At 45.3% G+C, this 17579-nt stretch overlaps 1 protein-coding gene across 4 annotated transcripts in view; it reads right to left on the bottom strand.

Annotated features, from left to right (window-relative positions):
• P4HA2 (prolyl 4-hydroxylase subunit alpha 2) overlaps positions 1 to 17579 on the bottom strand; it is a 634411-nt gene that overhangs the window by 320571 nt on the left and 296261 nt on the right. The gene's annotated exons all lie outside the window — the stretch shown is intronic.

Below are 17579 nucleotides of genomic sequence, written 5' to 3'. Positions count from 1 at the left end.
CCCCCCCCCCCAAAAAAAAGGCTTCTGCTGTCTCATTCCATCTGATTGCTGGATGCAAAGAGCAGTGGGCAGTTGTACACAAGATGTGTTTGGGGGAAACAGGTAGCATTTGCTTCTGGAAGTTGGAGTTCACAGCAAAGCCAGTAAATATCATGAATATATTAATGAATCAGATAGTGATAGGTAACTATTGAAGTTACTAGATTTAGGCCTTAGGAAAGGTAAGAGTATAAGTGGATTTAGCAAGAGACTTTCTGGATCTTTTAGGGGTGGGAGAGGGTTAAACTATATTAATCAGCTAGAGTTTTAAAAAGTATTAAAGTTGGACAGCTCTTTAGGAGAGTTAGGGCTAAGCAGTGTTATACAAGTAAGGGAGATTTGAGTTAGATTCCTGGAATTGAAGTGATTACGATGAGGTGCCAGGTGCAAGGTTTAAGGTCCTGGTTTCAACATCAGTAAAACTTCCTATGTGTACCGTATGTACACCGTATGTATGTACATTGCTCTGTCCTTGCTCCCGCTGATGTCACCAGAAGCATACTACGCAGGCCCAGTATGGTCTGCGCCTGTGCAGTAAGCTCCTGGTGACATCAGCGGGAGCGAGGACACGGCAACACAGGAACAGTGGTTTTCAGACTTTAAAGTCGAAAATTTCAAAAGTGAACCGAAGGCGGGGCCAGAGCATCGGTGAGTGGCTGCGCGGGCACAGGATGTCTGCGGGGGACCATTAGAAGCCCCGGGTAAGTTCAACTCATTTTCCCCTGACCCCCCTACAGTATTCCTTTAAGCAAAGGTAAAAACACTCTCTGCCTGTGCTGACACAGGCAAGGAAACAATTTGTTGGGATTTAACACTGCCAATAACTAATAATAGAAGACTTTCTTTTCTACTAAGCTGTGATCAAATAAGAGTTCATAGTGAGAATTCTGTGCACATTGGTTAATTCTCAGCATGCAATGTTATGAGAAGTTTGTTATCTCCATGGATGAATAGCACAGATTGTTATAGTTTCCTATTATACTTGTATTGGTTACAGAGAAAACAATATTTCTAAGGAGAGATGATTCCATGCAAACCAGCCATGTAGTCAACTACTGCGCCTGCGCAGTGCGACGCGGACCACTTGGCGATGACTGACAGTGCAGGCGCAGTAAGGCCGACCCTACGGTCGGCCTCTGCACCGTGCAGCGAGACCAGGACAGCGGCGGGGAGCAGAGCGGTCGGTGTGGGACAGTTGGCTGCAAGGGGCTGGAGAAAGCCCCAGGTGAGTAAACCTCGTTTTTGTTATTTAGCCTGATAACTCCTTTAAGGCTGACAGAGTACATGTAAATGCGGGGCCAGTGGATTCAGTGAGGGTGGGGTTGACTAACCATAACTACTAACCCTAACCAACACTTAAACAACATTGGATATAGTGCAGATACCCGAACCACAGAACCGAGACAAGCAGTTGTCTGCATTGTGATTGATATTACATAAATGGAAAATTAACAGCCTTCTGTGAGTCAGAAGCACATTACAGTAGCTCCAGCTGTAAACAGCCTGTTTGTGATCTGCTTATTAGTACAAATTATTTTTACTCCAGAAAGAGCCCTGCCTGTGCAACATGATACAATCCATTTTGTAAAGAAGAGTGAAAACTAGCAGAAACCTTGTACAAGCAAAGGAAACTATTAGGGCCGTTTCACACTGGCATTTTCAAGCCAAACGGTGCACCGCTTTGCTTCACCGGATCCATAAGGCTTGTTCACACTGGCAAACGGATCCGTGAAAACGGATCTGATCACCGGTTGAGCTGATCCGTTTTCACTCCGTTGCCACTCTGTTCTTTCAATGAGCGGGCGGTAAGGGAGGATTCACTTACCCAGGCTTCCGTCAACCAGGAAGGAGGAAGCGCGGTAGTCACATGATGTGACGTGGGACGCACATGAATGGAAGCCTGGGTAAGAAGTCCTTCTTCACCCGCCCGCTCACACTTGCATCCCCCGCAGACCCCCACACCCAGTGGAACGTCCCCACATCTCACCAGACCAACACCCCCACACCAACACCCACAATGGAACATCCCTCCCAGACCCCTACCCCCAGTGGAGTGTCCCCACATCCATCCCCTCCTTGGATTTTGTCCCTGAATGGTCAGTTTCTTCACTAGTGTGAAGAAACGTTCCATTCTCCCATTGCCCGCTATGCAGCGCTTCATCTTCCGTTTCTGGTCCGCTGGCCTCAGGGGTCCAGAAAAATAGGTGCTGCAGCAAACAAATCGTTCGTAACGGATCTGTTCAAATGTACTCATGTGAACAGTTCCATAGGTTAACATTGGATCATTTGCATCCGTTCCATTTGTACAGTATCTGTTCCGTTCCGATCTGGGAATGGACAGTTTTTTTTTAATGCAGGTGTGAAACGGGCCTTAGTGTACATGAACTTGGGGGGCAGTAGCAGCTCCACAGATGAACTACTCATGAGACCTTTGATCCAGGTAATGCAAATAACAGCCATACCAGGACTTGAACTACTTAAAGAGGAACTCCAGTGAAAATAATGTAATAAAAAAGTGCTTCATTTTTACAATAATTATGTATAAATGATTGTCAGTGTTTGCCCATTGTAAAATCTTTTAAAACCCTGATTTACATTCTGACATGTATTACATGGTGACATTTTTACTGTGGGCAGTTGATGTAGCTGCTGCATGCTTTTTTGGCAGTTGGAAACAGCTGTAAACAGCTATTTCCCACAATGCAGCAAGATTCACAGACAAGAAACTGCCAAGAGTACGTACTCAGAATTTCTTTGTGGGAATTTCACCACAATAGCAGCTATACAGTGTCCCCTGATGGTCTGTTTGTGAAAAGGAATAGATTTCTCATGTAAAAGGGGGTATCAGCTACTGATTGGGAATAAGTTCAATTCTTGGTCGGAGTTTCTCTTTAAGTTAACCAAGAACCTATATGATCCAGCAAACTTTTTCCTGTTTGCATTAAAATTATTTGCTAATAGGTGCAAAGGTTTGCAAACTTTTGGTGGGTCATATCAGACCACAGCAAGATTTGATAAAAACAATTGAAAATACATGTTGGCGATTGAGTTTGCATGCACACACCTACAGTAAGAACCTTGATTTGTTACAAATAGTATATCAGAGGTGGGTGAAAATGCAATCCAATTGCACAGATGCAATCTCACTGATCATAGCAAACGTTCCTACGGTGTATGACCCAGGGAAAGTTTCCCAGTATTAATAGGCAAATAAGTCCAAGCCAAGTTTGCAGGATCACTTGGAATACCTGCTTTTCTCCAACCTTACATAACCTTATAAAATGGGAAATGTTCATTCAGCCACTTCTGCAACTAGTCCAGCTCTAGCCAGTTAAATGCGCCAGTAAATTTATCTAATCTAAGATACCTTTGTTACAGGTGAAGTGAGCACTAGATTCAACTATAGACACATGAAAGTTTATGGATTGCATCCGTATTTGTTTTGAATAATAGTAGTTAACCAATTTCATACTGGACGGTTCTGGCCCCTTAAAGAGGAACTATCAAAGAAACTACAATACTAGAGGGGAAAAAAACACAAAGACAACGGGAGCCCAAATGGTGCAGCACGTTACAAACAATGAGTGTTCAAAAATACTTCTGAAAAAGGGGTACTCACAAAGGTGGGTTGCACATGGGGCAACTGACCGCTTCAAGCACATGGAGTATCTTAACCTGACTCCATTCAGATATACCAGCAGTCCTGGATTAGGTCGCTCCCTTAGCAAAACTTCTGTGTACCTTGATTACCATAGTTAGTGGGATTCCACCCTGGTTCAGGTGCGCAAGACTCCCCTCTCGGACGGGTGGGGGGAGTAAGGCACAAGGAAAGAGAAAGGGGTGCCCAAGGAATATAAAACACCTTAAAATCAATAAAATAAAAAAGTTGAGGTGGCCTACCCCACAGACGACAAACTTACTTTAGTTAAAGGAATACTGTAGGGGGGTCGGGGAAAAAGGAGTTGAACTTACCAGGGGCTTCTAATGGTCGCCCGCAGATATCCTGTGCCCATGCAGCTCACAGATGCTCCGGCCCTGCCTCCAGTTCACTTCTGGAATTTCAGACTTTAAAGTCTGAAAACCACTGCGCCTGCGTTGCCGTGTCCTCGCTCCCACTGACGTAACCAGGAGTGTTTAGCACAACCCCAGTATGGTCTGCGCCTGTGCAGTACGCTCCTGGTGACATCAGCAGGAGTGAGGACACAGCAAAGCAAAGCAGAGGTTTTCAGACTTTAAAGTCTGAAATTCCAGAAGTGAACTGGAGGAGGGGCCGGAGCATCTGTGAGCTGCATGGGCACAGGATGTCTGCGGGCGACCATTAGAAGCCCCGGGTAAGTTCAACTCATTTTTCCCCGACCCCCCTACAGTATTCCTTTAAAGTGAACCTCCGGACTAAAAATCGACTCAACAGCACTGAAAAGGCTTGGTGTTTCTTTAACAGTTTCACAGCATCAGAACTTTGTTTCTTTTATACAAGCCTCATTTTTAGCTGCACAGAAGAAAACTGCCCGGGCAGTTTTCCCCTTATGCTGTGCAAAGCATGATGGGATTTCTGATGTTGTTGTTCTCGTTCTACTGTTTTGGTGCAATTTTTTTTTTTTACATTTTGAATTTGACATTTGAAGGCTAGCGTGTGCAGCTGGGAGGGGTAATCAGGACACAGGACAGTTGGAACTGTGTCTCCTGCTCCTTGTCACCTCCTTTCAACCAAAAAGATGGCTGCCCCCATGACAAAGATGACAGCCTCGATGAATCACAAACATTTGCCTGTTCTTTTAAAACAGGGTGGGTAAATTATATTACCTATCTATTCTAATTAACATAACTAATGTAACTTAATAACAGTATGTTTGTTTAGGCTGAAGTTCCCCTTTAAGGAAGTAACTTTTTTAACTAAAGTGAGTTTGTCATCTGAGGGGTAGGCCGCCTCAACTTTTTTATTTTATTGATTTTAAGGTGTTTTATATACCTTGGGCGCCTCTTTATCTTTCCTTTTCAAAGAAACTGTCCCTCTGTAAACGCCACATAACTATAGAGCTTTTAGCCAGCAATAATAGAAAGCTTTTCAGAAGTCTCTGTTCACAGTCTGTGTGGAAAAAAATGCTTTATCAACTTTTGAAACAGCTTGTGTCACCATCAAAGCTAGAACTGTACCATGTAGATAGATTTCACTTCTCTCTTACTATTCACAGAGGAGTGATAAATACTGTTTTTTACTGCCCTGCTTACACACACATTGCTTTCTCTCAGATCACAAGAGAACAGCTAAGGGATTTTTAGGGCTACATAGAAGGATCTGAAGAGAAGAACCTGTACTTTTTCCTGTTCTCGGATGCTTCCCTCCCCCATTCAGAATGAGCTGTTTCTGGCTGCAATCTCTGATTACTGTAGAACTGTGTGAGGCAGAGAGAGAGGGTAACAGTAATAAAGGGCGCAGGAGGCTAGTGGACAAATCGGGCGCCGCCATTCACTCCCATAATAAATATCGTTTAATGGGCGCCCGACAGGAAAAAAGGGCGGCGGAGAAAAATAACGTTTTAAAAGCGGCGCCCGGAGACTTAATGTTTTATAACTGCTTCTCATGATTACACATTATTTAATGATTTATACATTTTTTAATATTATTTTTAAACGAAAAACAGTACAATATTTTTTTCAAACATTATTTTTTAACGAAAAACCGCACAATATTTTTTTGAAACGTTATTAATGCTTATCACAGGGGGGGTCTTAGGTTTAGGCACCACCAGGGGGTCTTAGGTTTAGGCACCACCAGGGGGGTCTTAGGTTTAGGCACCACCAGGGGGTCTTAGGTTTAGGCACCACCAGGGGGGTCTTAGGTTTAGGCACCACCAGGGGGTCTTAGGTTTAGTAATCAGAGATTGCAGCCAGAAACAGCTCATTCTGAATGGGGGAGGGAAGCATCCGAGAACAGGAAAAAGTACAGGTTCTTCTCTTCAGATCCTTCTATGTAGCCCTAAAAATCCCTTAGCTGTTCTCTTGTGATCTGAGAGAAAGCAATGTGTGTGTAAGCAGGGCAGTAAAAAACAGTATTTATCACTCCTCTGTGAATAGTCTTAGGTTTAGGCACCACCAGGGGGGTCTTAGGTTTAGGCACCACCAGGGGGGTCTTAGGTTTAGGCACCACCAGGGGGGTCTTAGGTTTAGGCACCACCAGGGGGGTCTTAGGTTTAGGCACCAATACGGGGGTCTAGGGGTTAGGGGAAGGTACAGGGAGGGTTACTTACTAATTTTTTTTTAAACGTTATTATACGTTTCACTTTTAAAACGGAAGATTAACGTTTTCACAATTCACGATTTAATGAACATTATTTAATGATTTATAACTTTATAAAACATTATTTTTAAACGAAATATAGTACATTATATTTTTAAACGTTATCCATGTTTATCGTTTAAAACCCCGCGCCCTTTTTTCCCAGCGCCCCTTTTTAACGTACGCGACAGAGAGAGACACAGGAATAGCTGATGAGTTATTTTGAAACTATATTTCTGCTTTCTATCATTCTGAAGATATTCTAGTTACACTGTTATTGAGGACTGTTTCTGCATGCTGGATCTCCTGGACACAGTCCTCCATAGTAATGCCCACAGTGAAAACTGTTCTCTGTAAATGTCAAATTTTCTTCACATAAAAAAATGAAAAAAAAAGCCTTTGAATTGCTATTTGTTTGTAATTACTGGGAATATATGTGGCATTTAGAATTTTATTTAACTTTGATAGTTGTCCTTTAAAGAGAACCTGAACTGAAAATAAAAAGTCCTGAATTAAAACTAAATAATATAGCCATACACAGGTCATACTTACCACCTGTGTAGTCTAAATTTGTGGAATTAAGTGCTTTAAAACGTCCCGTGTGTGTACACGTCTATCAGGGTTAGGCCCGGTTCACACTGACATATGAACGCACCGCAAACAACAGTAAAGCACTTTAGTGATAATGTCAGGTGAGCAAATCATTGTTTTTACTAGTTAGTTTACTCCAGGACATGTTAATCCTCTCGACCGGCAATCTTTGTGTAGTGGTGCGTAGCGCCCGCTGTGCTTGTGAGCACATTCATGGGAGTGCAGGAGATCGCGGTTTTCAGAATCAAGTTTATATCGCCAAGCATGACTGGGACATGCCCGGAATTGGGTTCGGCACAAACAGGGAACTCAGCCTCTATGGTCAGTCTGAGGTAGTTCATTGACAGTTAAGTTACCAAAAAAACACGGATTGTGCACTGAGGCCTTATACGGGGGGCAGTAGTGGATACTATATGCCAGTAGTGGTGGTTATGGTCGGTGCACTACTAGTACCAGCAGACCTGTCTCCAAAAGCTAACATGTGCGCTGGACACAGAACAGCAATACAATAGCAAGGAAAACAATGTACCATCCCTAAGAAGGGCTTAGCTGTTCAGAACAATGTGGTAGCAGCAAGAATCTGCACTGAGGACACAGAACACAGGCCTACCTAATGCTCTCCCTGACAGCAGCACACTCCCCCTGATCGGCACTGCACAGAAGCCAAACACAGACTGCAAAATGGCTGCTTTGCTGGCTTTCTGATAGGTGTGTGTGGGGGGGGGGGGGAGGTCCAGTGGGAGGGAATGCTGATTGGCTGTCATGTGTCTGCTGACTCTAGGGTGAGGGGTAAATGTTTGGCTCCATTAAAATGTATAGCGGACAAACTAAACACGCCAAGTGTTCGCCTGCCGTAGCGAATGCAAACAACACTTGTTCGGTGTGAACTATTCGCCCGGCAAACAGTTGGGACCATCTCTAATCCTATATACTAACTAAAAGTTTTAAGTATGCACAGGACCTGTAAATAGTGGCTTAGTGTGGGCAGGGCAATTGTGGGAGACAGCTTAGTCTGGGCGGCAGCATAGTGTAGCGGTTGCTCATGCAGGTGTGAGGATGGCAGCTTAGTGTAGGCGGTGTACTGTAGTTGTGGGTGGAGACTTAGTGTGGGGAATGCCTTAGTGCGGCGCGTAATTCTTTTGAGAATCAGGGATTTCCTGGTTATACATACAATGCTGGTGAGGGGTCCAAACCGCTTTGTGCAGACCCCTGGCTCTACAGCTGCATCACTGTTTAAATGCTTCACCACCAACCAGGGCGTTTATAAAAAACTGAATTCTCCTTTAATGTTTTATATCTTTTTGGAAGTAGACCTGTACGATAACCATTCCTCATATTATGTCTCTAAATATTTTATTTATTGAATACAAGAAATTACTTGCATATGTTCAAGAAAGATAATCTTTTCATTTGGTGCACAATTGGAAATGCTATTTCTCTTATAAGCTTGTGGTGTTTCCAGATTTACAATGTGATTGTAAAACCTTGCTCCCATCAGATTAGAGTATAATAATAAATCCACATGCTTGGTAGTAAGAAGGGCAATGAAAGGTGTTAAGTATGTTGCATTTGGGCAAGAGAATATAGTTCTGCAGCTGAGTAAATTAATGGGGTTTTGCATTTTTCCTCCAAACTTCAATAGCAGTGTTACATTTATTAAATCATATTTCTCCATAAAGATACCTGTCAGGATCCAGAAACACTGTAGGGCTCCATAATGAGAATCATCTGGAATAGATCATGGTTTTGTAATGCTGAAGGCTGCTATATGCAAAATTTGATTTGAGGCATTGAAAGCCAAACTGCAAAAGCTCTGATATATTTTAGATCCAGTAATGAAACGAAGTGTGCCAATGAGGCTGTCAAGAAGGAACTAAGAATTTGTATTTATTGCAGTGGTCTGCATGTCTTCAAACAAGCTACTTCTATCGCTGCAATATTTATACTAATTTTTCTCCATGCCTTTTGGCTTTAGGTTATGATCAATGCTAAATGAAAACCAATATTAGCCAGCAATCATAATATAAAACAATAGTAGCATAGCTAAGGAGCTTTGGATCTCAGTGCAAGTTTTACATTGAGCCCACAAGCATTCTATACATCAGGGCTCGTTTCCACTGTAGCGGTGCGGAATCGCCTGGATTCCACCGCTGAAGAAATCGCATGCGGCTGAGTTTCCCCATGCGGATTTACCCGCGATTTCGCATGCGATTTCGCATGGCAAGGAGCCAGGCGAATTTAACCATGTCACTGCCTGTGTAAAGTTCCATTGCCTTTCATGCGAAATCACCTGCGAAATCGCGGGGAAATCCGCATGACAAAGCCGCATGCGATTTCCCTATTGAATGCATTAGCGGCGATTCGCCCGCATTCCTGCCGCACGCGAAATCTGACGACCCCGAGATTTTTCCCGCACCGAAAAACGCCGCCGCGGCACACGTGGAAACAGCCCCATCCACTAACATTGAGTATGCGAATCCGCATGCAGTGCCCGCATGCAGATTCGCTATAGTGGAAACGAGCCCTCATTATTCTTATGGTGCAACAATATCTGCCAAGAACATTCACAGTAAGAAAGGTGTAAGCAGAGGAAGGGATCAGCTTGTTAATGATTACCACTATTCAAAGCATATATATAAATGATCATTACCAGCATAGAGCCATTAAGAGCTAATACTATGGCTGAGGCAAAGTCACTAGTGTGCCCCTCTGAATCAAGGGACCCAGTGCGGTCACAACCTATGCATCCCCTATTTCTATGCCACTAGGGAAAAAACAAAACATAATAGAGATAAAACGCAAGATTAAATGAACTCGGAATAGTTTTCAACCTTTACAAATATTTTCTAGGACAGGGAGCTTTGTGACTTTTCAGTGTTCCTGCTCATTACTGGGGTACCCAGTTAAGAGACATAGGCCTCATTGTCTTTGCGATAACTTTTTCCAGTTCGTTAAATTACCGAATTCAAAGTTTATTGATTCCTAGATATATTCATCAAGGTTTCTCCGCATTCGGTGCGACTTCGATAACAATGTGGTAACCATTCGGTAATGTGTCGATATTTCCATTTTACAGCAGTAATCTAACACAAGGCCATAAGATTCCCATGGAATTGTGGGTAAAAAGGCAGTCCTTTAAACACCACGTAGCAACATTCTGAATAGGGCTTAACACCTGGACCAGGATTCTGGAAGTGGCTTGGGACATTCCCATAATTTCGCCAGCTACGGCTTGATAGGAGCCTGTAACAGCCGGCGGGGATACCGCCGCAGCGGAGAGCGGCATGGACGCCATCTCCACGTGTCAGCCAGCGGCGGTCCCCGCCTCGCTGTCACACATAGGTCCTTTGGCCGCAAACAGGGCACGCATTACGCGTGCGCGCGCCCGGCTGTAGGACCTTTATGCAGCTAGGCGGGGAGTCAGCTGACTTGCCGGTCAGCTGACTCCAACTAGCTGTTGGATTGACTGGGCGGCGCTGCAGATGCGCTCCCAGCATATAAGGAGTTAGTGTTCAGTTGTTCCTCATCTGCTGTCGTGAATACATTCGTGTTAGCGCTCAGACCTTAGTCCAGTTTCCTAGGTGTTGATACCAAGGACGTCACACCTTAGATTAGAATTGTATTTGTATATTTACCTGTGTTTTGACTCTGACTACTCTTTACTCTAATCGCTCTTGTACTTTTGCCTGATTCAAGTTGCCGACCCTGCCTGTTTACCGACTCTGAATCAGCCTTCCGTTTCTGTACTGCTGCCACCTTCTCTGTTGCCGAACCTCTGCTTGTCTGACCTTTCTGCCTTTAGTGGAACGTCTCCCACTGTAGGGTTATCTCTGAGGCTTGCCCAGGCGCGGAGCTAGGGGGGGTCGGGGTAGGACAAGTGCCCCGGGGCGCCGGGTCCCCAAGGGCGCCCAGCTGAGCTTCGGGGTTTTTTTTTTTTGCGTGGCTGAGCAGCGCAGAGAAAAGAGAGAGCTGTGCGGACGGTGGGGAAGGGGGGCCATCTCCCCCCTCCTTCCCTCACCTTAGGTGCTCTCTCTCTCCCTCGCTGTCCCCTCCAATGTCTGTCCGGTGGCTGGCAGCGGCGGGCGGAACTCACCTCCGTCTCGCTCCAGCGCCGGCCGGAAGTTCGGGTGCGCAGCCGCTGCTCTGGTCTGGACCAGACCAGAGTAGCGGCAGATCCATCCGGCGCTGCGACGAGACGGAGGTAAGTTCCGCCCGCCGCTGCCAGCCACCGGACAGACATTGGAGGGGACAGCGAGGGAGAGAGAGCAGCTCTTCCTCTTCTCTGCGCTGCTCCCCTCCTGCTGGGGAGGGGGACACCTGGCTACCTACTCTGGGCACCTATACCTCTGGCTACTGGCTACCTACTCTGGGCACATATACCCCTGGCTACTGGCTACCTACTCTGGGCACATATACCCATGGCTACTGGCTACCTACTGTGGGCACATATACCCCTGGCTACCTACTCTGGGCACATATACCCCTGGCTACCTACTCTGGGCACATATACCCCTGACTACCTACTCTGGGCACATATACCCCTGCCTACATATATTGGGCACATATACCCCTAACTACATATACTGGGCATATACCCCTGGCTACCTACTCTGGCCACATATAACCCTGGCTACCTACTCTGGGCACATATACCCCTGCCTACATATAATGGGCACATATACCCCTAACTACATATACTGGGCATATACCCCTGGCTACCTACTCTGGGCACATATACCCCTGCCTACATATATTGGGCACATATACCCCTAACTACATATACTGGGCATATACCCCTGGCTACCTACCCTGGGCACCTATACCCCTGGCTACCTACTCTGGGCACCTATACCCCTGGCTACCTACTCTGGGCACCTATACCCCTGGCTACCTACTCTGGGCACCTATACCCCTGGCTACCTACTCTGGGCACCTATACCCCTGGCTACCTACTCTGGGCACATATACCCCTGCCTACATATACTGGGCATATATACCCCTGGCTACATATACTGGGCATATATACCCCTGGCTACATATACTGGGCATATATACCCCCTGGCTACGTGGACTGGGCATATATACCCCCTGGCTACATATACTGGGCATATATACCCCTGGCTACATATACTGGGCATATATACCCCCTGGCTACTTATACTGGGCATATATACCCCTGGCTACATATACTGGGCATATATACCCCTGGCTACATATACTGGGCATATATACCCCCTGGCTACGTGGACTGGGCATATATACCCCCTGGCTACGTATACTGGGCATATATACCCCTGGCTACATATACTGGGCATATATACCCCTGGCTACATATACTGGGCACATATACGCTTGACTATATATACTGGGCACATATTATTCTCCTGGCTACATATACTGGGCATATATACCACTGGCTACATATACTGGGCACATATACCTCTGGCTACATATACTGGGCACACATACCCCTGCCTACATATACTGGGCACATATACCCCTGGCTACCTGTTCTGTGGACATCTCTACCCCTGGCTACCTGTTCTGGGGACATCTATACCGCTGGCCACCTATTCTGGGGACATCTATACTGCTGGCCACCTATTCTGGGGACAACTATAGACCTGGGGCTACCTATTTTTGGGGAACCACGTCAGATTGAGTGTATTTTGGAGAACTGCTGCCAGGTGAGAGGTGTCTACCATATTAAGGGGGCATTCTACCTATTTATGTGAAATGCTGTCTATTTATGTGACTCATGACTGCTGAATGTGTCTTTTTGGGGGCCTCATGGTTACTGAATTTGTCTTGTTGGGGGCTTCATGATTTGTTGGGGGCCTCACGATCGCTGAATTTGTCTTGTTGGGGGCCTCATGATTGCTGAATTTGTCTTGTTGGGGGCCTCATGATTGCTAAATTTGTCTTGTTGGGGGCCTCATGATTGCTGAGTTGGTTATGTTGGGGGCCTCATGATTGCTGAATTTGTCTTGATGGGGGGGCTCATAATTGCTGAATTTGTCTTGGAACATGCTGGAAGGTACATACTGAGGGAGGGTGGGTGAGCGTGAGCCTGCTAACCTCCATATACATTTGGCTCCACCCATAACCACGCCCACAATTATTATGTGACCACGCCCCTTTTTGGCGCGGAGCGCTGCAACCTTGACTTTGGGGGGGGCGCATTAATAGTCTTTGTCCCCGGGCGCTGAAAATCCTAGCTACGCCTCTGGGCTTGCCTCTCCGAGACGCCTGCCCTAGCAGACAATTACTGCCAGGGGCCGAGATTCCTCTCTTTGCCTGGTTTGAGGATCTCACACACGGGGTTTCCATTCAGAGGTAACCACACCTCTGAGGAATTGCCGTGTGGTGGATATTTCCACGATCTTGTGAATTTTTACTGTTATTATCATTTACTGTATTAGGTGTCCGGAGGTTAGTTACACTTGTATTATTGGTAATTCTGCAGATCATCAATAATCAGGTGACATCTGTATTGTTGGCTATACTGCAGATCACCAATAATCAGATTCTCTCTGTTTGCTGACACCGATCCTTATAGAACAGCAGACCAGATATTATGGATGCATTACGCAGCCAGGTTGAGGCTTTAACCACCTCAGTAAATAACTTCATCGAGGTGGTTAATACGCAACAGACCCAGATCACTCAACTGTCTGGATCTGTGCAGGTCCTCCAGACGGCTGTTGCTACTATGCAATCCCCTCCAGTCACAGATCTGCGTTTTTCAGTACCTGAGAAATTTTCAGGACACAGGTCTGACTTCCAGAACTTTCGCAACCGAGTGTTGTCTTATTTTGAGTTGAGACCCAACTTGTCGGGTACCGAGTCTCAGAGGGTGACGTTTATAAAGACTTTATTGTCTGGGGACTCACAAACCTGGGCATTTGGTCTCCCGCCTGAAGATGCGACATTAACTTCCGTCCAGGAATTTTTTAAAGCAATGGCCATCATTTATGACGACCCGGATGCTTCGATCGCTGCTGAGAGAAAGCTCAAAACTCTCAAGCAGGGTCGAGATACGGTTGAGGTTTATGCGGCAGAATTTAGAAAGTGGGCTGTGTCATCTAGGTAGGGGTCCTACGCTTTGTTAGACTGCTTTCTTTCAGGCTTATCAGACGCAGTTTCTGAGTTAATGTTGGACATCCTGAACCGAAGTCCATCGATGACGCTATTTCATTGGCGGTGCGAGTGGACCGCCGGTTACGTTATTAGCGACAATCAAGAGGAAGGAATGCAGTAAGGGCACTCTCTTATGCGTCCTCCTCGCTTACCACACCTACTGATGAACCGATGCAAATCGGACATTCTCGGCTGACACGGGCCGAGAAAGAACGCAGAAGGGCTGAGAGACTTTGTTTATATTGTGCAGAGGAGGGCCACATTGCTCAAAATTGCCCCAAGAAGTCGGGAAACGCTACCGTCTAGGTGTAGTTAGAGGTAATACCCTAGACGAGCAGAGGTTACCTCTAAATAAGAATAATCGGTTACTCCTCCCGTGTTCCATTTCTTGGGAGAATTTGACCACTTGCACTCAGGCCTTCATAGACTCAGGGTCCGCGGCCAACTTCATAGACTATGAGTTTGTGAAGGGGCTGGGAATTCCAATACATCCCTTGGCTCGACAAATAGTGGTTACCGCTATTGATGATTCCCCATTACAGTACAGACAACCTTTTTCTCAGACTCCGATGTTGTCCTGCACTATAGGCATTCTACACAAAGAAAAGTTACAGTTCCTTGTTCTGCGCATGGCAACCTCCACCATTGTCCTCGGAATGCCCTGGCTGCAACTCCACTCCCCGCAGATAGACTGGGCATCTGGCCAGTTACTCAGTTGGTCATCTTTTTGTCATAGCCATTGTCTAGAGAAAATTGCTATCTGTGCCACCAAGCTAGAGGTAAAAGGGGTCCCGATACAATACGCTAAGTTTTCTGACGTATTCTGTCCTAGGTCAGCGGATAAACTCCCACCACATCAGAGTTTTGACTGTCTCATAGACTTAAGATCAGGTTGTATGCCCCCTAGAGGGCATCTCTATAATTTGTCGGGGCCAGAGAAGCTAGCCATGCGGGAGTACATTAAAGAAAATCTGGCAAAGGGTTTTATCCGTCCTTCCCGATCACCGGCCGGGGCCGGATTCTTTTTTGTACAAAAGAAAGACAGTGGTCTTAGACCGTGTATTGATTACAGAGGTCTAAACAAGATCACCGTAAAGAATCGCTACCCTTTGCCTCTGATAGATGATCTTTTCGCTCAGATAACCAATGCCAGTATTTTTTCAAAATAAGACTTACGTGGGGCATACAACCTGATCCGCATCAGGGACGGTGAGGAGTGGAAGACGGCCTTCAACACGCCCGACGGGCATTACGAGTACCTGGTTATGCCCTTCGGGTTGTGTAACACTCCGGCCGTCTTCCAGGAGTTAATAAACGAGGTCTTTAGGGACGTACTGGGAAAGTTTGTCTTAGTGTATCTTGATGATATACTGATTTTCTCTCCAAACCTGGGAGAGCATCGTAGGCATGTCAAGTTTGTTCTAGAGAAGTTGAGACAGAATTCACTGTATGCAAAACTAGAGAAGTGTCTCTTTGAGGTCACTCAATCTTCCTTTCCTGGGTTATATTATTTCGACTGCAGGTCTCTCTATGGACCCAGAAAAGGTATCTGCTGTCTTGGAGTGGCCTCAACCGGTGGGCTTGAAGGCACTTCAGAGATTTCTCGGTTTTGCCAACTACTACCGGAGATTCATCAAGGGATTTTCTTCGGTAGTAGCCCCCCTTACCAGTCTTTTTTTTGTTATACTGTTTTTATTAAGTTTTTAAGAAGAAACAACAATCAAAAGGAATTTCAGAAGGATCAATGGACACAGTTCAAGGGTCAAGTAAAACATATGGATGAGCAATATTATGTTTACAGACGGTACAGACATCTCATAATTAGATTATAGGTGGAGGGATCCTTGTGTTGTTACTTGACAAAAGGGTAAAGACAACAAGCTTAGTATATCTACTTTCTTATAGCCCCAGAAAAATCAAACAGTTGAAGTATCTGAGTAGACATGCGTCCAGAATAGTATTAAGTTGTAGTTAAGAAGAGCAGTTAGAAAGGTATGTGTAGGAGTAGTGAGGAAAGGAAAGGGGTAAAGAGGGATAACCAGATATAGAGCAGAAATAGAAAAATTAGTGGTCCTGTGTATGGAGTTGCATAGTTTCACAAAGGTTAGCCAATACTTTTGAGAGGGATGGACAGCTTGGGCAAGTAGGTAGGTAGGTAAAGGCCTAATGTTGGTAGGCTAAGGAAGACAGTCTTATGTGGTCAAGGGGGGTGATAAATAGGTGATGTGTAGGGCCATGAATCCCAGATTTTATGAAAATTGCGTTCATTGTCCCTGAGTGAGGCTGTAAGTTGTTCCATGGACCTAGTCCAGTTGACTTTGAGGATGACTTCAGAGATGTTTGGAGGAGCAATGTTTTTCCAGGCTGAGGCAATAGTTAGCCTAGAGGCAGTTAGTATATGGGTGATTAGGCGATTCATATGTCTATTCACTTCTGGGACTGGTTTGCCTAGTATCATGTATAGAGGGTCTATTGGGACTGTAATACCAGTTGTAGAGATAATGAGTTCTTGAACTCCATTCCAAAAAGTGAGTAGACAGGGGCAGTTCCAGAATATGTGTTCTAGAGTGCCTTTGTTGTTACAGCCTCTCCAACACAAGTCTGATGTACCCGGGTAAATTTTTGATAGTTTTTCGGGGGTGAGGTACCAGCGGTAGATAATTTTGTAAATATTTTCCTTAATTTGTGTGCACATAGAAGAATGTTTGGCGTTTTCCCAAATCTCTTCCCAGTCTTCCATAGATATCACTGTAGAGAGTGAAGTTGACCATTTTGTCATGTAATGATGGTCTGGTGTCCAGGATCCCGATTTGGTAAGAAGTAGTGTATAGATTTGGGAGATTAGGCCCTTTTGGTATCCCCCCTGACCACATAGTCGTTCAAATGGTGAAGGTCTGGGTGTTAAGACAGGCTCACGTATAATGGAGCGTATAAAATGCGTAATTTGGTTGTAACCCATAATTAGCTGAGGTGTGAAGGGTACTTTGTCCTCAAGTTGAGTTCTGGTATAAATTTTGCCTATAAGGGGGTGTGTCCAGTTGTTGAGGTTAAAATAACCCATTTTGAACCAGGTGGCCATAAAGGATTCGGAAAGGCCCGGTTTGAAACCAGGATTCCCCAATATTGGACATAATGGTGAGGGGGAGGACTTTAACTTGGCCATATTGGCCGTAATACGCCATATGTGTAGGGTAAATTTGATGGTAGGTAACATTTGCTGTTGGGGGAGTTTTAGAGTGGAATGAGACCAGATTAAAGATGCTAATGAAATTGGTAGCAGGCTGGTAGCTTCTATGAGACCCCATTTTGTGTAGACTTTTAGGCTAGACCACTCAGGAAGTTGTCTTAAGTGTGCGGCATAATAGTAGGAGCGTAGGTGTGGAAGCCCAAGGCCGCCTTGTTCTCTAGGGGAGAGAAGTACGGTCCTGTGGACTCTTGGTCTTTTATGATTCCATATAAATTTATAGAAAGCCGATTGTAGAATTTTGAATTGGGAAGATGGTACTAGGACTGGTAGGGTTTTAAATAGGTA

The sequence above is a fragment of the Hyperolius riggenbachi genome, chromosome 3 (genome assembly GCF_040937935.1).
Source record: "Hyperolius riggenbachi isolate aHypRig1 chromosome 3, aHypRig1.pri, whole genome shotgun sequence".
Classification (NCBI taxonomy): domain Eukaryota; kingdom Metazoa; phylum Chordata; class Amphibia; order Anura; family Hyperoliidae; genus Hyperolius; species Hyperolius riggenbachi.
The sequence above is the reverse complement of the archived record's forward strand: the minus strand, read 5'-3'. Positions and strand labels throughout refer to the sequence as shown.